Source organism: Amblyomma maculatum, chromosome 10 (genome assembly GCF_055883805.1).
Source record: "Amblyomma maculatum isolate TAMU_Amacu chromosome 10, ASM5588380v1, whole genome shotgun sequence".
In the NCBI taxonomy this organism is placed as follows: domain Eukaryota; kingdom Metazoa; phylum Arthropoda; class Arachnida; order Ixodida; family Ixodidae; genus Amblyomma; species Amblyomma maculatum.
Window position 1 is genome coordinate 137,659,841 of NC_139353.1, and position 27,313 is coordinate 137,687,153.

The 27,313-nt window shown below is 45.9% G+C and overlaps 1 long non-coding RNA gene across 1 annotated transcript in view; it reads left to right on the forward strand.

The window, feature by feature from the left end:
• LOC146177535 (uncharacterized) overlaps positions 1-27,313 on the forward strand; it is a 201,798-nt gene that overhangs the window by 116,878 nt on the left and 57,607 nt on the right. The gene's annotated exons all lie outside the window — the stretch shown is intronic.

Here is a 27,313-nt window from a genome sequence, read left to right on the forward strand (position 1 = left end):
ACTTAACTATAGTCACAGCCCTTCACCCAAGAAATGCAGTTATACCAATATTGGGAAACATCATACACAGCATAGCAACACTTACAGATTAAGGACGAAACATAAAAGTTTGCTGGGTGCCCAGTCATGTAGGAATCCAAGGTAATGAAGAAAGCAGACATGTTTGCTGCCAAAGCTCGAGACAAGAAAGTGAAAGACGTGCAGATACCATCTCAAGACTGCATGAAATTGATACTAAGTAAACTGATGCAAAAATGGCAGTCCACATGGAACACTGGAAAAAATAACAAACTACACTTCATAAAGCCTGTGATAGAAGAGTGGAAGTTGAGTACCCACCTAGAATGTTCCAAAGAAGTGGCTCTATTTTGTCTTCGCATAGGACACACACATTTGACACAGCTTCATTTTAACAAAACAGGATAAGCCCTGGTGTGATTCATGCGGACATGAGCTAACACTCACCCACATTTTACTCTTATGCAGATAACTTGAACAACGAACAAAAAATGTTTTACGTTGTTTTAGAAAGAACACATTTCTGTTCATCCAGCGTTGCTTTTGGGTGAAAATGCTCTCGTTGATTTGTCCTGTGTTTTCAGGTTTTTAGTAGAGGCAGATGTTCTAAACAGAATGTAAGTTTTAATTAAGTAAATGCAACATTCTTATCCTTGAGGCTGGCGCATGATAGCCTAAGTTGCTTATGCGCCACTAAACCCTGCTGCATAATATGATAGTCGACCGGCTATCAAAGCAGTGGCTGTGCAGGGACCCGATCTCATCGGGGGGAATAGCTTTCCGTATAGCAATTTTTATATTTCTTGATGCAAAACTATGGTTGATGTGCTGCCACTATATATATCTTCCAATACTTTCACATATGGCTCGTCTACATCCTAATTTCACAAAGCCGGCATGACCGCCTTGGTTTCTGCCAAGCCGGTCAATGTAAGTAACGTAATTTACAGTGAATGCCAATTACAAATATCCTGAATAATGCAAGGTAGAATGAAAGGAGGAAGATGATTTACATCGTATAAAGGAGCACTGAGCAAGGGTAAAGGGGGGATGCCTCAGTTCGCAGGTTGTACTGAAACGGAAAGAATAAAAAAAATTCAATCTGAAAACTGCACATACTTTGCTGCTACCGCAAGCACATGGCCTTTTCGGGCATTGCCTTGCATATGATGCAATTAGCATACCAAAGAGTTCTGCCTCGTTGACTTCTTTTGAGATTACTTGTCAGCGTGTGTTAATTTTATCGTCATATATTTTTTCCTCTTCCTTTTACCATTGCTATAACCACTAGGGCCAGCATCACACTCCACAAATATTGGTTGTGAATTATGCTGGACCTCTGTATCGCTGTCTCCAGCACCAGTCTGTTGCATCCATGTCTCTGCAGCACTTACACATGTTGATTCATCAACATAGATCTGCATCAGTATCTGCTCTGCTGTCTCAGCATTGCCATTCATGTCACTAACTGGCAGAGGTTCAAGACTACCAGAACTACTGGAAAAAAAATCTCACCAAGACGCAAAATAGCCTTTTGGCATTTTTAGACAAGCAGTGTGCATGTCTTCTGCTTACTGACAGCCTGTCAGTGCACGTTAAAGAACCCCAAGTGGTCGAAATTTCCGGAGTCCTCCACTACGGTGTCTCTCATAGCCTGAGTTGCTTTGGGACGTTAAACCCTACAAACCAACCAAACCAAAGCTTACCGACAGCCATGCCTCGGCCAAATCATAGGTGACCACTTAGGCTAACTCATAAAATTTTGGACATATTTGCAGGCTCACTCATATACATATACACTTGTGCTCAATGCATTCATGAACTTAAACTTACTTGTACTTGCAACCCTGACTTACAACTCATGCAGAGTCCACCACACTCACTGCGACTCAAAACTCATCTGGGCTCAGTTAATTGCAACTCGCGTCTCATTTGGACTCACTCCCCTCGACTGAAGACTCATTTGGACCCACATTCATTTCGACTCACGACTGATGTGGACTTCACTTATTTGGGCTTACTCATTTCAACTCGGCAGTAATTTTGGCTATTGCAATCACTCCAAAATATGCAAGGGAGAGCACGCAGGAAGGCATTCCACAGAAATCTTTCTATCGGTCACCAAGAGACATAGCTATAAGCCATGCCTACAAGTGCCCTTTCTCACAGTAATATTTTCCTTCCCTCCGATGACTCGAAGAAAAGATGGACAGATGGACACCATCGTCGTAAAAACACAGATCATGATCTGAATCTGGTCTCACAATTAAGATCATGATGTCAGTTTGAGCCTGGCAACTCAGATCATAAGCTGAATGTGAGTCCGGACTAACTCGACTCGGATCACAATCTGAAAATGAGTCTAGGCTCACTCACGACTCGGATGATGATCCATTCTCAATCTTGACGCAGATAATGATCCAAATGTGAGTGCAAGTGACTCTGATGAAGTCGACTTGTGACTCATTCTGCCGACCTATATGCTGGCAGCATGATTTTGTAATGATCATGTGGACAGCTCTTTACGACGGTGCAGTGATGAGTACCACTACTTGCACCATGAAATATACGGCAGCCAGTTCCTTGAATGGCTGAAAGGCCAAGAGCAAACCAAGTTTAAGTGCATATAAAATAAGGCTGTAATTGCTACAATTCTTGCACCAGCCTATATGATGTATAAGTAGTTTACGCCTGTAAATGACCACCATTATGTATTTTTAGAGGCTGAACATTGCAATACTTACGAATGGCCCATGACCGAGTCTTTCAAAAAAAAGTAGGCGGTCATAAAATAACCATTTTCCCTGCAGCCTCGTCGTCAATGTAGTCATCATCATCATCTGCTGCAGCACCACTTTTGAGTGTGGGGTTGCGGGCTTTGTAGAGCCGCCGGAATGAGTCCCTTAGGTTCTTCCACCAGTGCTTGACTTCAGCAACAACAAGCATGAATCGCCCAATTAGAGATGCGTGCAAGCATGCGTGCTAACAAAGAAGTGTTGTTATATATTTTTTTATGTAGCATTACAACTACTATTGAAGACAAAAACGTATACAGCTCTCCACATATATACACCACCGTTGGTGCATATATACGTAATCGTGCTTGCCCAGCGCCCATACATGCTCCGCACACATTCCGGTCCATCATATGCTTACAACTGACTAACCTGGCCTAATATAAACAGTTTTTAACTACAACAGCGATAAGTGTGGTACTTGCTGTTGGTTTCTTACCACATGCATGCATTCATACTTCACGAAATGCCAGCAACCGAATCTAATCGATCTTTCATTCCATGCGCGCATGCAAGCGCATGACGACAAGCATGAGTCCGCACGAAGCAAGCACGCTGACATTCATTTGCTACTATCTATATCAGCACACATGTCTATGTCATAGCCCAGGATTGCCCGTCATCCGCGCATGAAGTTTTTAGTTTCCACATACGTATGTGAAAGAAAGAATGATAGCGGAAATGTTATCGATCACCATTGCACCCGAGGGATGCTGCAACGTGCCGCTAAGCGACATTCCTGCGTGATGTGCACTTGTAGTGGATGTAGCCCAAGTCCCACAACACTCTTTCCTCTTCTATTTCGTCAATCAGTTGCTCATTGAATTCCTGAGAAGCTGTCATCGCTGCCATTGTCAGCTCCGCGTCGGTTGTTGCTCCGCTGAAAGCGCGCTAAAAAGGAACGCTTCTCGTGCGCAAAACGGATCGGAGGTTACGTACCTCCAATGCCAACAACCATTGGCTAGTCTCACAAGCCACTTCCGGGCAACGGGCGAAATTTTCTACAAACCCAGAAACTGAGTTATAGCAACGAGCGGCAATGCTTTGGCGGCCGTCAGTCCGTTGCGCGACGGCATTGTGCGGCCTGTCGTCGCAAATTGTTGCCTCATGCAGTTAGCATTTACCACTTCACTTCAGTAGTTCACTCCATTTTCATCAGCAGTGGCCATCTCTGCTGGACTTGCCTGGCAGCCGTTGTATCTGCTTGCATCACTTGGTTTTTCCCAGTGCCATAAATTAGTCCTCGCAAATCTGCCAAGTAGCAACAATCAGACATATGCTTTTACGGGTCACAGATAAAGTCAAATATTCTTGGGCAGAATTGCGGGACAACAAAAGTGATCACCTCACTTCGATAGTTCACTCGATTTTGATCAGCGGCATCATCACCGCCGGACTTACGTGCCTGGAAGCAGCTGTGCCTGTTTGCGTCACTGTTCTTTGTCCTTTAATTTAGTCCTAGCAAAACCGCCAGACTTAAGCCCTGCCTAAGAACATGTTACGTAAGTCATAAAGACCACAACAGGAGAGAGAAATAAACCTTTACTCAAAATTGCAGTGCAGGGCCTAGGCCTTGTAGAAGAGTCGCTTTACATTTTTGCATCTTTCTAGATTGTCATATTGCTCAAATTTACGTAGATGTGGAAGAAATGCTCTAAAATAATTCTTACCGAACATGTTAAAAGTGCAAAATACTCGCTGCACATCGCGGTCACAAACATGCTTTGGCACATAGGCACGAACATCTGTCGCCAGATTCGCCACTCTCTCAATATACCTAGACTTCAGGACGGCCACTTTTGGCTTGTGGAGGCTCAAGTGACTCAGGCCGTGAGACGAGAACGATGGTGTCATAGGGGCTGGAAACCTGTAGTTAAACTGTAAGGCAAGAAATATTTGACAATTAAATTAGTATTTATTAAAAACCTCTTGCACATAATTGTATTCACTCAGCTTCGAGCGTGAATGCCGATTTGTCATAAGATGCGTGAATCGTCTGCTGCGTTAGCAGACACAAGAAGGAAACAGTTACGTACGCTGTTTTTATAAAAGAAATGTTTCTTCTCAAAGATAAAGCTTCTTGTGTCCCTGACACTTGGAACACCTCATAGCAATATATATGGCTACTGCTTGAAGCTCAGAAACGCTGCAGTGCGCAGAGCAGTTGTCCACCACTAGCAGCACCTTCCGTTTCTTGGTGCTGAACCGACGGTGGAGCTCTAGTAGCCATGAACGAAATATCTCGGAAGTCATCCATGCCTTCCTGTTCGCGTGGTAGTCGACTGGCAGGTGCTTGATGTTATAAAAACATCTTGGTTTGAGCGCCTTACCGATGACGAGAAGAGGAAGGCGCTCTGTGCCCGTCATGTTGGCCGCTAAAAGCAGGGTAACACGTTCTTTACTCCTCTTCCCGCCGGTACAAGGGTCCCCCTTAAACGTAAGGGCCTTATCTGGCAGCGCCTTAAAAAAGAGCGCTGTCTCGTCCGCGTTGAACACATCGTTGGGGTTATAAGCTGCGATATGTCCTTGCAGGTCGACGCTCTGCCAGCCCTTGACGACTTCTTCGTCGACCGCACCTCTCTCCCCGCACACAGCCTTGAACACAAGGCAATGCCTTTCCTTAAACCGCGCAAGCCAGCCCTCCGCTGCTTTGAAAGAACCGATATTCATGCGGAGGGCATAGGTTTCTGCCTGCGCGCAGATTAACGGCCCACTTAATGGGAGCCTCGCGTCCCGTGCGGTGCCAATCCACCGCAACAATGCATCTTCCAACTGAGGGTGGGCGGCGGTTCGCATACGTTTGCGAGCCGAATGGAACTTTTCATTCTGAAACGCTTCCATGATCTGCGCCTCATTCTTCACATACGTTCCTCACGCATCACCTCTTCACGGGAGGCGCCTTCTTTCAGTGCGTTCAGGATTTCCACCTTTTGCCCCAAGTCTTTTGCCACATACTTAGCCCGCTTAGCAGGAGTCCCCATCATGGCAAAGCGAAACACCACAAACGCACGCGCACGCACACACACACACGTGCACCGCCCCAACCGAAACATGCACAGGAAATCACAAAATGGCTGCCTTGAGCAAGCACGCACACGGAGGGAAGAATACGAGAGCGAGGGTCGTCTCGTGCTCGAGCATGCGCCGCATGTGCTCGAGAGAACTGATGGCAGTAGCGATGCGTGCTCTGAAAATGCTACTGTTGGTACGTTTTCGGTTTCGGAATAGAGTAGTTTCCGGCCAGGATCCTGTTTTCGGCACGACCTCCTTTATAAACTTCCGACTTGATCACTGGCGCTACCTCTACGGAGGCGCGCGGGCCTAAAAATTGTCGTGTAGAGACCGAAGGTGCCGCCAGGTGTCGCCTGAACTAACCCCTACAGCAGACGACGCAATGTCGCGCACGACGGTCCCGGCGCACCGCTGCGCACATTATTCGGTTTGTTTCTCGTGTTCCTAGCGCGTAGATTGACTGATTCACGGCGTTTAACGTTTCAAAACAACATCCTGGCCATGAGATGCACCGCAATGGAGGGCTCCAAAATATTGTTGACTGCCTGATCCTGGCGCAGGAGAGCGCATAGAAAATATATATATATATATATACAGCGCTTCGCCTGAAGAATGCAACTCTTATATTCATTTCCTTGCTTCATTTTGTGAAGCGGCGCCTCACTGCTTGATGGAAAAATAACTATCCCTTAGGCTAGCTGATACATTAATCTTGAAAACCGTTTCCGCAGCGCGAACAAGTAGAACATATATAAACAACGTATACGGTCGCTCGAGCGTCTAAATCGGTTACCTGTACGGTCTGCTATCCCAGCTGGATAAACTTTACCTTCATCATCCTGTCCACAAAGGAAGATAAAAGCGAGCGGAAGGAGTGGCCGTCTTTTAGGTGTTGGGGTCTAGTAACAGCGACCTTCTGGACGAAAGTGTGCAACACAACCGTCATCGAAGCCCAACGTGCTACAGCGACTATTCACGCCTACAATATTTTCAAAATGACTCCTCACACCATTAATTATCGCGGTTACTACCGTTGTTCGAGCGTCGATTGAGCTTCGCTGGCATTGCCGCATATCTCGCATCGGCGGTGCTCCCGCGCGTTCATCACTGCAGCTGCACTGCCTTAATACTTCAGATGAAAGCATTAGGAGACAAGCAGAACTCAATTCAGCAGCTCTCGTGAGCACTACGGATCCTTGGGAATGTTATGTAAAAAGCCAGACTTCATGTAGTGTTACCAGTTTTGATACTGTACCCATGAAAATCTTGTGTAGAACTTTTATTCTCATAGTATTTTCACCTTTGAAAAGGACACATATTCTGGTTGAATTTTTAAATGTCACTTCCTCTTGTTTGCAAAACTGGATTAATCAGCATAGTTAATATTGATTAACTTCTATTAATGCTAGGTTAACACCTCAGAAACCTCTGCAGCATGAAATTCAGAAACGAAAATTTGCTTCAGCCAATGCATTCACCCAGTGGACAAATTTCCTTATGACCCATTTTCATAATTTCCATGCTCAGTGCTGAAAACGCATGAAAATATGGAATTCCTTGCAAGTACCATGCTTTAAAGCTTCCGCAGGCAGCTGTATGCACTGCAAGAAAGAGAAATCAGAAGCAAGCTTACATCAGTTCAAAGAAATTTTTATTCGCTGAACATATGGGAGCAGTTGGAACCACACAAAATAATAACAGTTCGTTCAGTTTTCTTCATGAAGATGAAGTACACTGGGAGAAGAAGCTGAGAAGCAGCCCGACCAGCTCCGGTCTCCTGGGAATAGATATGGCAATTTACAGCATATTAAAGTGCACATAATCGAGCTCAAAAGGTGACATATACTGCAAATTAGACATACAGCATTATCAACAGCATTAAACAAAAAAAAAAGAAAGAAAGACAGCATTATTAACAGCATGCAAGGCATTTTCATTGTAAATACACATTTAAAGAACACACTGATACTTCCATACTGGCAAAAAAGAAAAACTGATATCGACACAAGGCACACTGATACTTTCATTATGGCAAATAAAAAAAAAACTAATATCGACAGAAGGCAGTCTTTAACCTCCTGTTGAAACAGTAACATGTATCAGTAACAGTAACATGGCTGTTTCCCTGGGCCTGCGCATATATCCGGGTGTATACTCTTGCACCACAAATCTCTGGTGGCAACCAACGGAAGCATAAAATTTGCTATTTATGGGGAGACCACTGCGTGAAACATCAGAAATGCCTGTAGGCTCACTACTCTGGCCCCACTCCAATATACTGGCTGGATGCACTGACAGCTGCACCTGTGCCTGTCTCTCCTTGCCGAGAATGACCACGTTGATTTTCTGTTTGTTTTTTTTTAATTATTATTATTATTTTTTTTTTTTTTTTGAGGTAGTCGTAGTTTTTCAAGGTATAGCGTTTGCGCAGAACGGTACAATGCGCCAAAGCAAGCTTCTCATCAAAACTGGTGTACGTCAGGTACTGAATTTTTGCCACAGCCATGTGCACGGCTTAGTCAGGCTAGAGCACGAGGAAATACAACTGCAGTTGCTTGGCTGTGTGTCCACGAGCCGCACTCATATTTCTAGCTGCCAGCAAACATACAACACAATACTTTAGACCAGCAGACAACGTGGAGTGAGAACTGACAGCCATTTAGCCGAATTTCACAGAGTATGGAATTCTACTTTCTCGATCTTACCTTCTGCCTGTCGAGAGATCTTCTTCAATCACTCATTTCGAATTTGGGTAACGGGAAACTCGTGGAACGATATCCCAGTCGTGATTCTTGACTGCCGCCCGCTGGACTTGCAGAAAGGAACGCAACAGTAAACCATTCCGGGAAACGGTGTTACTGCTGCCGTACCCTTGACTGCGTTCGCTGAGTGAGAACTGACGCAAGATTGCCTCTGAATGTCGCAAAAGCAAGCGTCTTCCCGCACGCGACAATACGCGGACCATGCTGAGACAGAGACGGAAAGCGAAGCGATGAGGGTAAGTTGTGGCGCCACGGCATGCGGTGGCAGCTTGGCGAACTAAAAAAAAAACTAAACAAGCAAAAGCAAATCTGGCGTCAGGGGGAGCGACGGCATGAGCAGGTCGGAAGTTTATAGAGGAGGTCGTGGTTTTCGGATGATGATAACAGTGATGCATGCTCCTAAAAGCCACTTCAGCACCGGCCACGGCCTGTCCCCAGTCTGAATTAGCCGGTGCGCACCGAATTTTGCTCCGAATTAACGAGGGTTTGCTACCATAGACTTGTGTACATTTTTGAAGGAAGGGTGTGAGCAGTCCGAATTTCCGAATTAACAGGGGCCGAATTAGCGAGGTTTGACTGTACATTGTAATTTGTGGAAACGAGCATAAGCGTAGCATTTTTTTTTTATTTCGAAGGCCGTGTAGCAAATTTTTTTTTTTTTGCATTCACGTTGCACCTGACACGGGTTTACGTATTTTCCCAGCAGCGCCCCTTTCCTGACTCTCCTAAATACTTGTTTCTCATTGGCGTTTTAGTGAACGTGAGATTTCCTGATTGTGGCGTAGTAAGACAAGCCCGTTTTACCTCTCTCAGAAATTGCTTCTATGGCCAATCTAAACAGCTTTAGCGGCAGTCCGGCAAGCTGCAGTGACAAAGTTGTAAAAGGAATGGCTTCCGGTTATCCAGATTCCTTTACGTGCAAATAGAAAACTACCGACATGGTCATGTCCTCTCACAGTCATCAGGTATCGAGGTCGGGTATCGGCCCCGCAAGTTCGTGGTACACTGAGAAAGTAGAACACCTTAGCGAACGAGCCATCAGAGGGGATTCATTTAACAATACAACGCTCTCGGTGGCTTATCATTATCGGTGGCTTGGCTTACAACACATCACACTGTGTGTGTGGGTTTTTTTTTTTTCGGTTGTATTCAACAGTTTGACAGTATTGGACGATTGCCTTCAAATGTTCAAGGCAACTGCGGTCAATCGCATTGAACTTCCTGCGCTGAGAGAACGCCTAAATGAGCAAAAGCCATATACTGCCAAGATCTATCATAGCAGGCGTCCGAAAAAATAGGGCCGCTGATAGCAGGAAATTTAATTTCTTTTCAAAGCTCCGCAGCATGTCGAGAGAAACATAATTGACTTAGAAAATATTATACTATAAATATATGTAGCAGCTCCGACGTGTTCAACAAGAGCATTGTTGTGTATGTAAAAATGATGCTGAGGTGGTATTAGTCATTTGGCTTATATTATGATTAAGTTTGATAGTCTCAAGGCTGGGTTCAGTGACCTATTGTAGCGTAATTGTGCAGAAAGTCCTGGAAGTATATGTGTGTTAGCTTTTCTGACCATAAATAGGATCCTACTTTTGCCTTGCTTGTTTATTTTTCTCCTTTTCCAGCTCTCGTTGCAAGGTTGAAACTAGAATCTCATTTGTCTACTCTGAATCGTTTGAGCCTAGGTGCAGCATCTTATTCATTTTACATGAATGCTGACCATTACAACTACCACTACTATGGCTACACGGCTCGGCGGTATTTGATCTTCAGGCGAATTTCGACTAGACCTAATATAAGATGAACGCGCAGCGCAGGCGCAATTCCAGTCTTCGAAGTCGTCTTTACAAGCGCCTAACGAAGGTGTTCCTAGCACATGATGAAATCACGCGCACAGCATTTTCGGGTATATAACAGAAATACCATGCGCCGGGCGGTTTCAAAAAAAAAAAAAACGCACGCCCTGCGGAGGACGGCCCTTTCCTTTTTCAAGATTTCCCGGTCGAAAAATACTCCTTGCAATTACTCAAATCAGCTCAAAGCTTTCAAAGCCACACCGCAAAACGACAGTAGGGACATGTTCAAAAACGCCTCGCAGAACGGAAACGACTGCGCCGCTCAGCTGCCTCGGCACTCCGCTGCTTCGGTCCGCGGGCGGCGCTGTTCTGCCGAGGCGACGGTGGCGCCATACAACGGGCGCCCGGTCACTATAAGCGTCATGCAGTGTGTGTAGCCCGCAAGTGCCTAAGTCCACATACAGAACTTGGTGGTTTTGTTGCAAATACTCTGAAGACCTTCGAAGAACTTCAAATTTACATTGTGCCCGTCCATCGATACCTGAAGAATCTTGGCAAGAGGCAAAGGCTTGAGGGCGCTTAGCAACTTTTCCTGAATGTCAACGGCTGTGGAATGCCCCATAAAAACGGAGGTGTAATACCTGGTCATCACTTGGGGAGCACGTGCACATCAATTTGCTTACTTTGCAGAAAGTCATTTGCCGACTCGTCAAACAGTACAACATAGAATTCACACTGTTCTATTTCTTACTGCAAAGATGAAAGAAAGGCCTGAGACCGTGACACGTCATATAGGCGCATTTCTTCTCACCACAAGAAAACGCCTTTGCCACTTCACTGTCCGGAAATATGCGCTGAAATAGCTCCCCTGCTTGGGATGACGACCGGTATGAAAAGTGGGATGTCACAACTTTCAGAGTCCAAAGAATTTCAGTGTCAGTGACAAGCTCGTGCACTTTGCAAGTATCGTTTAGGCTTGGCAACTGCGAGGAAGATGCGCTAGTAGACAGCTCTACCGCGGCCGGTGTCAAGTACCTTTCAACGCGCTCCCTTGCGCTACCTTCATTGCACCAATATGCTTGCCACTTTTCATGTGACTTTGTAGAGCAGATTCACCCATGGCAGTCACATCCATAATTTTAGCGCAAAGCTTGCACTTAGCTCAATGCGGACTCATATCAGGTGAAATCCACTGCTTGTAGTTGTCATGGTGGAACCAGGTGCGTGAAACTTGCTCTTTCCGGGCATTGTGTCACATACAAAAATATCACATGCGCTGACACGCAGAAGCCACGCTCATTTCAAAATTGCAAGCACTAGAGAAACGCCAGCGTACAGACGCGGCCGCACAGCTTGGTAAACCTATCTAAAAATCTTGGGCTCGCTGAGTGATGGCGATGCGATAGCGATGGGACGATGCAGCGGCGCGCCCACTGCAGTGTTGCCAGCCGCTTAACGAGAGTGTGCTAAATAGGCTAAATATCAATGTTTCCTTCCCCGTAGTTCACTCAGAACTCAGTTAATAAAAGTTTAGCAACAAAAACGTTTTCATGATGATAAACACTAGTTCAAATTTAGTATTCAAGGAATTCAAGAATCTTCAAGGACTAGTCATAAATTCAAGGTTTTTAAGGGTCTTGAAAACAGACTTCCGTAATTCAATGGTATTCAAGGTTTTCAAGCACCTGTGCGCACCCTGCTAATACCCCTGTCAAGCACGCAAGTTAAGTTCAAGGTCACTCAATATAAGTACACTTTGCCCAAGCTAAACACCGCAAGTGGAGTGCACTCGCAGAAAAGTACACTTTGAAGTACGTTGTGGGGAACGCACTTTCTGGCCGAGTGCGTAGCCTTGTCGCCAGCAATTTGACCAGTACGAAATGTAATGCATAAAAAAAGGACACAGGTTCATTTTAGCTATTTAACAGCGTTTATTCAAATTATTTGGTTCTAGTGGCGTCGGACCATCGTCAGACACTGTGTCGTCGCATTTCACCATGTTTGTCTGTGTAGGCTACGAAGCCATCTCGGCCGGTCTTGACTTGAAATGGTTTTGAAATACATTTAATAGTTGACAAAAAATAGGCTATGTTTGGTTTTATTTAAATACAATGCACAATTTTAAAATTTTTTTTAATGTACGTCTTTTAAAAAACGCGCTGTTTGTCTGTCGCCTTTTTTTTTTCACTTGGAGTGCACCCTGTTTTCCCGTTTAGCACCGTGCATGCCAAAGTGTGACTCAAAGCACTCGAAATTCCAGAAGTGCACTTGCGCACTTGACAGGGGTATAAGTATGTTCTCAATGCGATTCTAGATTATTTAAAAATGCAACTGCAGCTGCCAGGTTTAAACCCAGCTCCCCGTCTCTGCGGCCTAGTACCTTAACCACCGAACCACGCAGTAGACTAAAATTACGAGACACTTTGGTGACTAAAATGGTGAAGGGTGCAATCCTGAGTGCTGAATTCTGCCACGCATTTATTACGAATGTGGCGGTGAATGCCGCTTCGAGTAAAGAGGAATCGGATGTCCGGTGGGGTCAGCTTCGTATATGCATAAATTGACTTGTGGTGTCATTACCTGTCGTGACGGTACATTGCGCGCCCCTTGTCGAGCACAACCAGCATTTCATTAATGCATCAAATTCACAGGCGTCCTATAATTCGTGTACAGGAAAGGAATAGCACAGTATCTGTCACTCGTGGAATCCCACTATCATTTTTACTGTAGACAAGGCGAATTATGAAGAGCGTTTCACGATCCGGTTCGTGGCGCAGTGGTAAAGCGCTGGACTGGGGATCCAAAGGATAGAGATTCGATTCCCTGGTGGAAGACAAGGTTTATTAATTTATGCTTAAATCTTGCTGTCAAGACCTCCCTGAGGTCATCCTGTCTCGACCAATCAGAGCCGGCGCAAAAGCGGGACACATTTTGTCCACAACAACAACGATGAGGCATTGGAGGCTTTCGCCTTAATACGCTGAGTGATCTTGAACAACATCACCCTCTTGAGGCTTGTTTCGGTGATATGTTTTTTTGAACCACAAGGATGTGGCAGTTTTATCAAACATTATTTGTCTAGTGTCTAAAAACATCAAACACGAATATTTAGGGTACCTTCCTATGGACACAGTAATGAGGTTGAGCCTTGTGAAAGTAGACAGTATGTTCATGTTTTCATTTCTTAGGGCTTTATCTGTGGTTATGTAGGCTGCTGCTAAAATGTCTACATATTGTTAGGCCCTTAGCGTCGAGACGTTCTAGTCGGTTCAGTACACTAGGTGCACACGGCCAGCGGGAACGACACAGGTGTCACAAGACAAAGGTCGAACGGGCGTGCACACTTCTTCCTTCTTTCTTCCTCCGTGCTCTGTTTGAGAACAAGTCCGTAACCCTTCCCCCGTCGCAGGCAAAGCCCTCCGGGCGAGTCAATCGTCAGCACGAGGATGACAGAGTTTTAGACGCGCGACGTGGGCCAGCTCAGTTCGTGAAGAACGTCGACCACTTTTGGTAAGGCGCGCAATCCGATAGGGGAGGTCACTAATTGCCTGGAGGATAACATAAGGACCGATATAGTGTGCGAGCAGTTTCTGACTTAAGCCACGCTTCCTTAGTGGACGCCAAAGCCAGACCATATCTCCAGGGAGGTAGGTGACGTGGTGATGGTGGTCGTCATAGCGGGATTTCGAGTGCTTTTGTGAGGCGAGAGTTCTCAGGCGGGCTATCCGGCGGGCTTCTTCAGCCCGGCAGAGGATCTCAGCAATCCCAGGATCGTCGTCTGTAGAGAACGGGAGGATGGTGTCGAGGATGTGTCGAGGAGACCGGGCATAGAGGAGAAAGAATGGACTGTAATTTGTTGTTTCCTGTTGGGCGGTATTATATGCGTATGTTATAAATGGTAGCACAGAGTCCCAGTCCTTGTGGTCGGCGGCGACGTACATTGAAAGCATGTTGGTGAGTGTCTGGTTGGTTCGCTCGGTCAATCCATTTGTTTGCGGATGATACGGGGTCGAATGTCGGAAATGCGTTTGGCACGAACGAAGGAGTTCTTCGACAATATCAGCGGTGAACTGACGCCTTCGGTCGCTGATCAACACTCGGGGAGGCCCATGGCGCAGTATAACAAAGTGCAGTAGGAAGATGGAGACTTGGTGTGCAGTAGCCGATGGAAGGGCTGCCGTCTCACAGTAACGAGTGTGGTAATCAGTGCAGATGATGATCCAGCGGTTGCAAGAATGAGACCTGGGAAATTGTCTCAAGAGGTCTACCCTGACTTTCTCAAAAGGGGATCTTGGAGGCGTTACCAGATGAAGGAGACCAGGAAGAGTGCCGGCGGGGCGTTTGTGACTCGCACACTGAGCACAGCTAGCAACATATTTCTCACTGGTTTCACGCATCCGGGGCGTTACCGGATGAAGGAGACCAGGAAGAGTGCCGGCGGGGCGTTTGTGACTCGCACACTGAGCACAGCTAGCCACATATTTCTCACTGGTTTCACGCATCCGGGGCCAGTAGAAACGTTCTTGGATGCGATAGAGCATCCGCGCAGATCCCAGGTGTCCTGAAGTGGGGTAGTCGTGCATAATGCGCAAAACAGAGGAGCGTAGGCTGACGGGCACCACCAGAAGGTAGCGGAGACCAGTGGGAGAATTGTCCTTTTTGTACAAAAGACCACTCCGTATACAATAGGGACTGGAAGCTCTAGCTTTCCCTGCAGCGGTAAAGAATGGTTGGAGATTCTCATCTTTCCTCTGCTCAGTGCGGAACGTACGGGTATCGGGGAATGGAGGTAGAACCGCAGCGATGTAATGATCAAAATTGTCGGCATCACATTTCGTTGTGGGAAGTGGTAAACGGGAGAGACAGTCCACGTCAGCGTGCCGGCGTCCACTGTCTAGTCAAACTCTTGTAAATGGATTGCCCACTGTGCAAGACGGCCAGATGGGTCACGGAGGTTTATCAGCCAGCACAGGGAATGATCAGTGACCACTGCGAAGGGCCGCCCGTATAGATAACAGTGAAACCGCTGAACGGCAAAAACTACCGCGAGGCATTCTTGCTCAGTGATTGTGTAATTGCATTCAGGTTTGCTTAAGGAACGACTGGCGTAAGCAATAAAATGTTCCTTGTTGCTGTAACGCTGAATCAGCACAGCACCAATGCCAACACCACTGGCGTCCGTGTGCAGTTCCGTTGGAGCAGAAGGGTTGAAATGCCGGAGAATCGGATGTGATGTTAGTAAAAACTTGAGCTGGCAAAAAGAAGAGTCACACTCTGATGTCCACTCGAAGGGAGCGTCTTTGTGGAGAAGGCACGTAAGCAGGTTAGCGATGTCAGCAGAACAGGGAATGAAGCGGCGGAAATATGAGCACAGTCCTAGGAAACTTCTAAGTTCCTTCACGTCCTGAGGTGTTGGAAACGATGCAATGGCCGCGGTATTTTGAGGGTCAGGTCTGACGCCTTCACGATGAACGAGGTGTCCTAGTACCAAAATCTGATGCTCACCGAAGCGAAACTTTTTCGAATTAAGTACTAGACCGTCGTTTTTGAAGCGGTCCAGCAGGAGAGCGAGGCGTTCATTGTGCTCATTGAATGTCCGGCCCAAAATGACGACATCATCGAGGTAGCACATACATATTTGCCATTTTAGTCCCCGTAGGATAGCGTCCATAAATATCTCGAAAGTTGCAGGAGCATTGCAGAGCCCGAAAGGCATTACATTAAATTCAAACAGGCCATCGGGTGTGATAAAAGCCGTTTTTTCCTTGTCATCAGGGTTCATGGGGATCTGTCAATATCCCGATCGCAGATCGACGGATGAAAAATATAATACCGAGAACAGACAATCTATGGCGTCATCGATCCGGGGAAGGGGATACACATCCTTCTTTGTTGCAGCATTCAGACGGCGATAGTCGACGCAAAAGCACCATGTACCATCTTCCTTCTTCACCAGAATTACAGGGGCGGCCCAGGGACTGCATGACTCTTGAATAACAACCTTTTCCAGCATATCCCGAACCTGCTCACTCATGACCTGGCGTTCTGTTGGTGACACTCTGTGCGGCTTCTGTCGAATTGGGTGTGAGTAGCCTGTGTCAATGCGATGCCGGGTACGTGTCGCAGGAATGCACCGTGAGCCGCTAGGCTCCAAAAAATCAGATGGAAGAATAATACTTGACCAGTAAGGCCTACAAAGCGTCACGGTGGTCCCTAGTTAGAGAGCTGCTGATCATCCGATGCAGTTGTGAGTCAGGCTGGAGCGGCAGCACTTTCGCCAGGTGCATCAGTAACCAAAGCCACCGACGGGGCGTCGTCTTGGCTGCATGTTGCAATCTTCAAATTCACAGGCAAAACTACTGGTTGCGAAGAACAATTAATGGCCCACAGCCGTGAGCAGCCCTTGACCACTGACAGTAGGCAATGAGGAACCAGAATGTATTTCTTTGCACAGTTAGAATGAAGTGGTGCCACTGTAGTGTTGAAGGTGTTGGAAGCACGGCTGGGGCACAAAACTGGGACGCACACCATAGACAGGGCTGGCACATTGGTATCCTCTGTTACGCAGAACACATCCTCACGCACGTGTGGCTTCTCTAAGAGTCCAGAAGGAAGGGAACCATCAACACAGGGTTCCCCAAAGCGGCAGTCGACCGTAGCGCCACACAATCTCAAAACGGCAATACCTAGAATTATGTCATGCGTGCATCGCGAAAGCACTGCAAACTCCGCTGCGAATACCGTTCCACCCAGGGACACAGAAGCACTTCACATTCCCAGGGGACACAACACCTCACCACCCATGCCATAAAAATTCACATTTCTGTCCTAAACAGACATAACTTTGCGTCCTAACTGCTTCTTAAAGGATAAACTCATTATTGAAATGGTTGCCCTGGTATCCACTAAAGCCATTGTCGCCACACCATCCACAAGCACATAGACCGTGTTCTTTAACATAACAGATGGAGGAATTTCTCCAGGCAGCGCACAGTCTCCAGCGACCTGACCTCCAGCGGCCGCGCTGACTAGTTTTCCGGCAAAGGCGATTCCGACCGCCGCCGTGGCCGTGGTGATGGAAAGCGGCGCGCAGAAGAGGCAGGTGGTGGTGAGACACTTTGGTCGGAAGCAGGAGAGTGGCTGCGCGGTCCATTGGTCTGGGGATATTCATACGAAGATGGGGGCCATTGCCAATTAGAGTCGTAGAAACGGTTACATGGCGGAGCATTTTGAACGGGCCGATCGTTAACGGGTGAGTGGGCGGCTGTGGCAGTATCGAGCTATGTGCCCCTCAATGCCGCAGCGTCGGCACACGGGGGTTGTGCGACGAAAACCTTGTGCCCTGTTCCCAGGGTGCATTGGGTAGCGAAACTAATCTTCAGGTCCTCGGGTTGGACGCCGGAAATAGCGAGCGGGTGGTGGTTGAGGATGGTACTCATAGTGCTGACCATAGTGCAACAAGAAGTTAGTCGGGCGCATGTCGTAGCAAGGCGGGTGACCAGGGCTATCGAACCTTGGCGTCGGGCTGTTAGAGCAAGCGTCTGCGTGTGTCGTATTTATAGAATTCATAACGGGCATCGAAGGGAGCAAGGAGGGAGGCCCTTGAGAGCCGACAACGTCAGAGGGCAAAAATGATGGAGACTGTACAGGGGGCTCAAACTGCTGCATTTCCTCGCGAACTATTTGTCGGATCGTCGACGACGAGTCCATGAAGTTGTCTTCAATGCTCGCCACAGATGGAACGTTGGCCAGCCGCCCAAATTTTGGCGTTATGCGACGAGTCTTCAATGTCTTGAATGTGCGAACATGCCGAATTACATCACAGACAGCGTTCAGGTGTAATATAAAAAAAAACCCAAAACAAGAGAATTAAAACAACAATAAACTCAATAAGAATAAATATATATCATTCCAAGACTACATCATCCCATTCCTTGAAAAAAAAAATTAAGCAGTGCATCCTCGATTCTGCAAAAATAGTAGGTGGATGCCACTGTAGGATGGCTTGAAGAGAGCTACTGAATGAATACAGTAGGTAATAAACAATACAATCGCTTATGCTTAAAAGAATACAGTATACATCGAGATGAATGTGAATGCAGGTTGTCTGGTGCCTTGTTCATGAAGGCAGCTGATGTACGACCAATGACTGTTTCCAGGGAACTGTCAAGGAAAGGCCTTTTGATTTTAACTGGAAAATGAAGCTGGTTGTGAAGCTGGCTCGTGAGGCTGGCAAGTCCTTTCAGAACAAAGGCTTTCATTTTTGGAGCCAGCGGTCCACAGTATGCAGCTACGCAGGCCGCATGCAGCCTGCAGGCCTCGTGTTTGAGAGCTCTGACCTATAAAATGAATAACTTTGTGACTGCTATTTGAAAGGCACAGAGTGTTCATTATACAAAGACTGCCCTTTACTACCCAGAACTACAGTGCAATGTAGACAAACGTAGAAAGAAACAAAACAGGTGCACACTACCAACTGTAATACAAAACTGAGCCCGAACTTCCCCTTACACACTCAGCCACAACTTCCTCCTCTACTCCCAAGCACAACACACTCATACACCTCTTCTGTAGACCAGATTTTTTAGCTGCTGCGGAGCGCAGCCATTTTCCGCTGATTAGCGCGTCGCCGCACGGGCGCTTACTTGGGGACTGTGGGGCCGCAGTATAGCCACGGCCGCGTCTGCCTGGTAGCCATGTTTAGCTAGCATTCGGGTGCTAGAGAATATTGCCAAAAATATTTTCACCGCAAGGTTGTGTTGGAGCAAGTTTATTTGCATTGCCGTACTGTTGAAATCGACTCATTATTAATGGAACTTAGTTTGACGTTCACATCAACTGTGTTGGTGCTCAGCATGCAGGCCCGCTATATTGCTGTCGTTTCGGTACCTTACGAACGAGAAAAAATTTGTGAACCTCTTGTGTACGACTCGCATAAATTCCACTTCTAATGCGGTCTTCTTCCTTCCAGCCATTTCAATCCTCACCAATTAGACATTGCTGTTGCTCGCGTGGTGTGTGCCAGTAACACCAACAAATTATCGCGATGCGTTCACGGAATCGACAAGCTAACAACAGCCAAATTTTATTGCGCTTTATTTATAAACACTGCCGCATTAGAATTGTTTCTTTTCATTGCTGGATAATCTAGCGCCTATCAAACAGTAGCGCCTTCATGTCAAGCATGATACTTTTTTTTTTAATCCTGCACGTACATTGCTGCAGTTTCTTCCTTTGGCATGTATGACAAAGAAACGCTAGCTGGAGCATGAATACTGTTTTCATGTGGTATATGAAGTTTAGCGTTCAAAAGTGGCATTGGCTATGAGGTACGCCGTAGTGAAGTGCTCCGCAGAGTTAACGACTGCCTGTGGTTCTTTATCGTGTGCTGGCATCGCACACCACACAAGCGCCTTCAGCTTCATCTTCATCGAAGAGCGGCCATAGCTTCCGTGATCGAACCCATGTCTTGCGGCTCAGCAGTCGAGAGCCATATCCACAGCCACCGCTGGAGGGCACAACACCGTTTCTCTTTTTCTTTCAAGTTTTGAACAAATATTAACACAGTAGCGGCTGAATACAAATATTCTCTTTTATATGCTTTCGGTGTCTGTGAAAGATCTGTTTAGCCGTTTGGGCTAGGTCATAGCATGTAATGAAATTGTTTATCGAGTCAGGCAGAAATCACAAAAAGCTACTACGCTCCCCGCAGGGGCACCTTGTGTAATGAGGTGTTGGTGCTTGGCGCCACCACGGACCCTGAGCCCCCATATTGAAGCTGTAATCCGTACCGTGGCGATAGGTTGAGAGGTGGAGGGAAGCAACTGGAACGGTGGTGGTCAAGGTCATGGTCAAGCCTCGGCCGACGGGCTCTCCACCTGTCTACCAGGTGTGGAGCTCCGGGACCTTCCTCTGCATATGAGGGTGAAACAGAGGCGACAGAATATATGGAACCCTTAGACCACCCATAATGCATGGAAAAACATTCATAAAAAAAACTTGATCGACCTCCGAAAAGGAGTCGCACTGAAGTGACACAAAAAATCGCGACACGAACTGAGAACTTCCCAGTTTCTTGTCCTACGCTCATTATCAGAGTCTACACCTGTAAATGAGCTATCAGTTTTTCTGATAGCCAGCTCGCTGAAGGCCATCATTGGGGCTAACTATAAAGCGAAAAAACTAGGATCTGGTGACTTGCTAATCTGATAGTCTGATAAACTCCTCATAACAGACATTTGCTCACCTTGACGTTAGGTATCGCCCCACCACAGTCTTAACAGCTGCCAGGGAGTGGTTTCTGAGCGAGACCTCTTAAATGAAACAGAATCAGATCTCCTTGAGGGCCTACAGAACCAAGGTGTAACAGCAGTACGAAGAATAACAATCAGGCAAAAGAATGAAGAAATAAAAACAAAACATATTGTTCTCACTTTCAACTGGAGCACACTTTCTGAATTCATCAATGTGGAATTTATCCGATGCAAAGTTAGCCCGTACATACCAAGCCCCCGCAGGGCATGGTAGCCAGACATGCCGAGGACGCCTTACCTGTGCAAAATGCAGCGCACATGACCATGCAACTGATAATTGCAATGCAACTGACTTCAAATGTGTGAACTGTGAGGGCACACACCCTGCATACTCATGGTCCTGTGTAGCCTTTCAGGGCGAAAAGGAAGTGATCAATCTGAAACTAACCGAGAATATATCATACGGTGAGGCGCAGAAGAAACAAAGTTCTCTCCTCTGCTCCCTATGCTGACGACCCGTAGAGGGGCCAGGCTGCGTCTAGTAACGGTGGGCACACAGTGCAATGCTGCTGACGTGCTCCCACCACGGCTCCTCACTAAGCAGCCACCGGCTGCCCCAATTTTTGCAATTCCGAAGGTCACTTTCTCCCAGACATCCGGGACATCAAAGACATCTGAGAGGAACTTGGTTTCTCTGGAAAAACCTCCTGCCTCCATGCCTTCACCAGAGGCGATGGAGGTTAGCGTGGGCTCCACAGTGTCAGTGGCGCCTAGGGAGTCCGCCAATGAGAGGCGGTGCCTGGCGGACCGCTCGAAACTGAAAAAACATACGCCAGTTAAGCCACCTGATAAAGGCGGCGAGTCTTAAACCCACTGTCTCATCCACATCCCGCAGTTACAAAAATGGCTACTGAGAGTATTGTTTATTGGAACTGTCGGGGACTACTAAATGATCTGGATGATGTATATAAAATCCTTGCCGAGCACCAAACAAACATATTTTGTCTGCAAGAAACCCACTTAAAATCAGCAGACACAAGTTTCCTCAAGCAGTACCTCGTATTCAAGAAGAAGGCAAGGCGGCACTCGCCCCTCTGGTGGTGTTGCCATTGTAACTCAAAATTCAATCCCATGCCAAAGCATCGCATTTAATACAGACCTAGAGGCAGTGGCAATACAAGCCTTAATTTTTGGTAACATAACAACAGTGTGTTCTCTGTACATTCCTCCAGATTATAGGTTATGTAGCGAAAGTTTTGAAAAGCTAATTGATCAACTTCCGGAACCATGGCTGCTGGTCGGAGACTTTAATGCACATCATCCATTATGGGGATGTACAAGAACGGACTCCCGAGGTGTGCTAATCGAAAAATTCTTATTGTCCTCTGGATCATGCCTACTTAACAGGAAAGAGCCAACATACTACAACATATTACATAACACATACACATCCATAGATTTAGCTATTGGCTCACCAATGCTCTTAGCAACTACAGAGTGGGTTGTAATTAACAATCTATATGGAAGTGACCATTTTCCGATCTCTGTAAAGTATACAGGTAATAAAATGAAAATGCGTCTAATCCTAGAAAGTTTAAAGAATATGCAGCCAACTGGGAGATGTTCAGGGAACACTCATCATTGGCCTGTTCACCAGTTACTGACTTGGCGTTGAAACTCAACGCTTGATCACGCTGCACATCATAAAGGCAGCAGAAAAATACATTCCACAGATGTCAAATAAGCCACGAAATAAACGAAGACCCTGGGGGAATGCAGAATGTAAGACTGCTCGTGAAACTCAAAACAGGGCATGGTCGAAACTACGCCGATACGCCACAGCCGAAAACCTAATAGCCTTTAAGCGTGCAAAGGCAAATGGCAGGTGTATTCGATGCATCTTCAAGCGAGAAAGCTGGTCATCATTCTTCTGTGAACTCTTATTCTGATGCACACAAAGTACACAACAGGATAAGAGCACTCAAAGGATATAGCACAATCCCAACACCCTTGTCAGCACCGGTGGTGACTCTCTTAAACATCAAGCAGACGCACTAGGGCAACACTTTGAATACATATTCACCTCAGCACACTATACAGATTCCTTTTTGCGGCACAAGGCAAGAGAGGAGAGGTAGCACATTCATGATAAAAGACCATCCTCAGGAGGATACAATAGCCCATTCACCATGCAGGAGCTGAAGATTGCACTAGACACACGTGGTAACACAGCACCAGGTCCTGACAGGATCACATATGGAATGCTCATGAATGCATATGAACACTCTTGAAACCCTACTCTGCCTGTATAATAAAGTATGGGCCACAGGACGCTTTCCTAAACCATAGAAGGAAGTGATCATCATCTCAATATTAAAACCCTGAAAAGAACCCACACTTGGTGATAGTTATCGGCCTATCGCACTAACCAGCTGTCTATGCAAGCTTTTTGAGAAAATGGTAAATCGTCGCCTTCTCCATTTCCTTAAATACAATGGTCTTCTTTATCAAAACAAAGCTGGTTTTAGAGCTGGGCGATCAACAGCTGATCAGCTCATTGCCTTTGAGTCTTATGCAAGGGATGCTTTTGTACATAAACAACATTGTTTATCTGTCTTTTTCGATCTTGAAAAAGCATACGATACCACTTGGCGCTATGGTATCATCCGCTACCTCTTCTCTCTTAACATCACAGGGAACATGTGGAATACAATTCCAAGTTACTTGTCTGAACGGACCTTCAAAGTTCGTGTTGGCAATACATATTCAAAGCAGTACATTCAGGCAAATCGTGTCCCTCAAGGTGGTGTTCTCAGTTGTACACTTTTCCTAGTCAAAATGAACTCTTTAAAAAGCGTGCTGCCAAAAACTATTTCTTGTTCTGTACATGTTGATGACGTCCAGATAAGCTTCAAATCTTGCAACATTTGTGAACGACAGATTCAGCTAGGTGTAAACAAATTGTCCAGGTGGGCTGATGACAATGGGGTTTAAATTTAACTGAAAAGAGTGTTTGTGTACTTTTCTCTAAGCAGCGTGGCATCAGGCCTGACCCCAACATTACACTGAATGGTCAGAGCCTTGCCTTTAAAAAGGAACATAAATTTTTTGGTGTAGTTGTTGACGAAAAACTTTCCTTCATTCCCCACATAAAACAGTTGTGACTGAAGTGTCTAAAAGCAATGAATCTGCTAAAAATTATCTCTCACCGGTCATGGGGTACAGACCGCGACTGCTTTCTGAACCTTCTTAATAGTGTAGTCTATCACGCATTGACTATTGCTCTATGGTCTATGGGTCAGCATCATCCTCTGCGCTAAAATTGCTCGATCCCGTGCACCACCTCGGCCTTCGCCTCGCTACGGGCGCTTTTCGAACTAGCCCATTTGCTAGCCTCTATGTCGAGGCGAACCGATGGTCACTGCAATGAAGGAGACAATTTACTTCTCTAACTTATGCCATGAAGGTACTATGCCAACTGGACCATCCATGTCGTCGGCTCCTGCTTGACAAAACTGGCACAGCACTTTTCTCAAAAAAACCATCTCTAACACCACCATATCCAATCAGAGTTGCCACGCATATTAAATATCTGGATGTTCCAGTTACCAGTCTTCATACAACTTCCATAAAAGACCTAATTGCTCCTTGGGAAATGCACGGTGTTAATTGTGGCCTGTTGTTTCTTGAAGGGGGGAAGCACGCATCCCCTATTGCCATACAGCCGCACTTCATGTCACTACAGGCGAAGTACACTTGTGATGAATATTACAGCGAAGTCTGCTCAAGTGTCCTGTGCAGCACATGGACTGTACTTTTCACTTTCAAAAACACTGAACAGACACAAGTATATTTACAGCTGAATGCTATGGAATCCTACTAGCTGTGAGACCATATTATAGAAAATAAAATACAGACATCGATCATCTATACAGACTCCCTCAGTGTTTTAACGTCCCTATCCTTTTGGAAGTGGCATAATACGAACTCAGTCCTGAATTCTCTCCATAACACCCTTATGTCTGCCCATAAACTAGAACTTAAAGTTACACTGTGCTGGGTGCCAGGCCACCGCTGTATATCAGGTAACGAGGCAGCTGATAGGCTTGCTGCATCAGCTGCCCTTCGATACACTACAGACATTGATAACATTATATCAGGACCTCAAGCCACACATCAAAAACAAGATTCGACAACAATGGCAAGAGGAATGGGACGCAGCAACAAAAAATAAATACACACAGTAAAGCTAAGGATAGACAGGTACACCACAGAAAAACAAGACAGATTTAAAGAAGTAGCCCTGTGCAGGCTGAGAATTGGTCACACATACACAACACATACATATCTTTTAACCAACTCTCCTGCACCACACTGCTCAAGATGTGATCGGCTTACTGTCATATTTTAATCATGTGCACAACTGGAACAAGAAAGGAGACGTCATTTTCCCTCCTTGTTCACTCATCAAATACCTGCACACTCATCCATTTTTATTGGCGACAACCCAATGTTTCCTTTAAAACAGGTGCCTAAATTTTTATCACGAGTAGGCTTTTTACATGGAATTTCTTATCGACGTGGGTCTCAGCCCGCTCCTCCTTGAGAGGACGGATGAGATCTTTTAAAGCATCTACTTATACGTTGCGCATCCATTATATATCACAAATTAATTTTAGGCCCTATACACCATTGTTTTTAGCGATATTACAGAGCGAATACATTTTTAGGCCCTATACACCACTGTTTTTTATCCCTTCATGAAACATCACAACTATCCCATTACATAAACTTGAGTACACCGTTAACCTTGAGTTTGGCGCTCTTTGCTCTGAGTCGCCCTTGTGCCAATAAAACCCATCATCATCATCATCATCAAAAAGCTACTACGCTCAACGACTGTTCACGCAGACTTCTCTCTGAAATAAGGAAATAAAATTTTGGATTGCTGTTAGTGGGAGTGCAGACGGCGCAAGCAAAAAAAATATTGGGAATGTAGCTCCACGTATTTTTTTGTTTTTTTTTTCTCTGTCTGCACTTATGGATTACCCTACTCGCCAAGCATCTGTTATAGTCGAACTGACACGCTTGTTAAGGAACGGCAAACAAAAGCCAAAGACGAACCACTGGTGGCCGAAAGCACGATTTTCCTAAGCAACCTTTAGCGCGAAGCTTGGCAATCCGGTTACATCTCACACCATGGAGTCTGGTCCAAAATTCTACATTCTCAGTTGCAGAATCACAAAAGTAAAAAAGCAAAACATATGCATTCAATGCTTGTGAAGGGCAGTCCGAGAAAAAAAATATGCCACTGCTGCGCATCAATGCCGATTTACGGTTCGCAATCTGCATGGTAGTTTACCTTCGTATATTGCGTCAACGAGAGGACAGTGCATTTCAAAATGCTGTAGTATTATGTAGAACAAGGACAAATGTGAGTAGCGAGGCATAGCACACAGCTACATGCATAAATGGTAGAGCGTGTTAACTACAGAATTTAACAACGATCGCTCACGAACACGCGTATTCAATGCGAGGCGCCTGCATGATCCGCAGTCTCCTGGCCTGGCCCGCCCGACATGTCGCCTGGTGTCTAGAGCAGGAGCGCGCTGGCAGCCTGCGCGCGAGGGTAAAAAAAATCTGGTCTATACCAAGCAGATATGTCTGGCCAACAATAACTGTTAGCAAGGTAGCGTCCAAGCAACAAATACAAAACCAAGATCCTCACTCACATCGTCCGAATAAGACAGTCACTACTCTTGCCACAGACACATGCTTAAAAAAAAATCACATCTGCAGCTGCCACGAATTAGGTTCACATTCCCTCCCAATACATCTAAATGAGTCCGCTTTCTGAGTTTCAACGGAAAAAAACACATCAAGGCAACCCTTCTTTCAATCGCTGATCACCTTGGCCAATCTAGTCAGCTGCAGTTCATTACAAAACACGATTATAGGCCAGCCGGAGCTGCGAAGCCCCGTTGTTTGTCAGTTTGAAGAAGACTAAGGTTATTCCTCTTAAAAAATCAGGACTTGTAAATACCTTCTATCTGTACCAGGCCCATCTTCCGAGAAGTCCTCAGTAAGTCTTCGAGCCCACCCAAAAACCACTCCTCATGCACCACACATCCCTCGCAACAACTCATAAACAGCCCTCAAAAACTCAAATTTCATTTCTGCACAAGGACAAAGAGGCATCAATGGCTCATGTGCTGTCTTTCTTTTGTATCTATAATACCTCAAAAATTTCTCGGGCAATCCTATCCCAACTCTTGCCTAATAAGGCAACCTTAGGGAATTAAAAAGAAATTTATGCTTGTGAAGAAGAAATGAACTACAGCTGATCAGATTGGCCAAGGCAATCAGCGATTGAAATAAGGGTTCCCTTCATACGTTTTTTGTGTTGAAACTCGCGAACTGGACTAGTTGTTTAGATGTATTGTGAGTGAATGTGAACCTGATTCTTGGCAGCTATGTGTGTCTTTTTTTTTTTTTTTTTTTTTTTTTTTTTTTTTTTAGTTTGTGCCTATGGGGTGGGAGTTACCCTTGTTAGACGATGTGAGTGACGGTCTTAGTCTTGTATTTGTTGCTTGGATGCTACCTTGCTAACATTTATTGTTGACCAGACATCTGCTTGGGATAGAGGACGTGTGCTGCACTTGAGAATCCCCGCA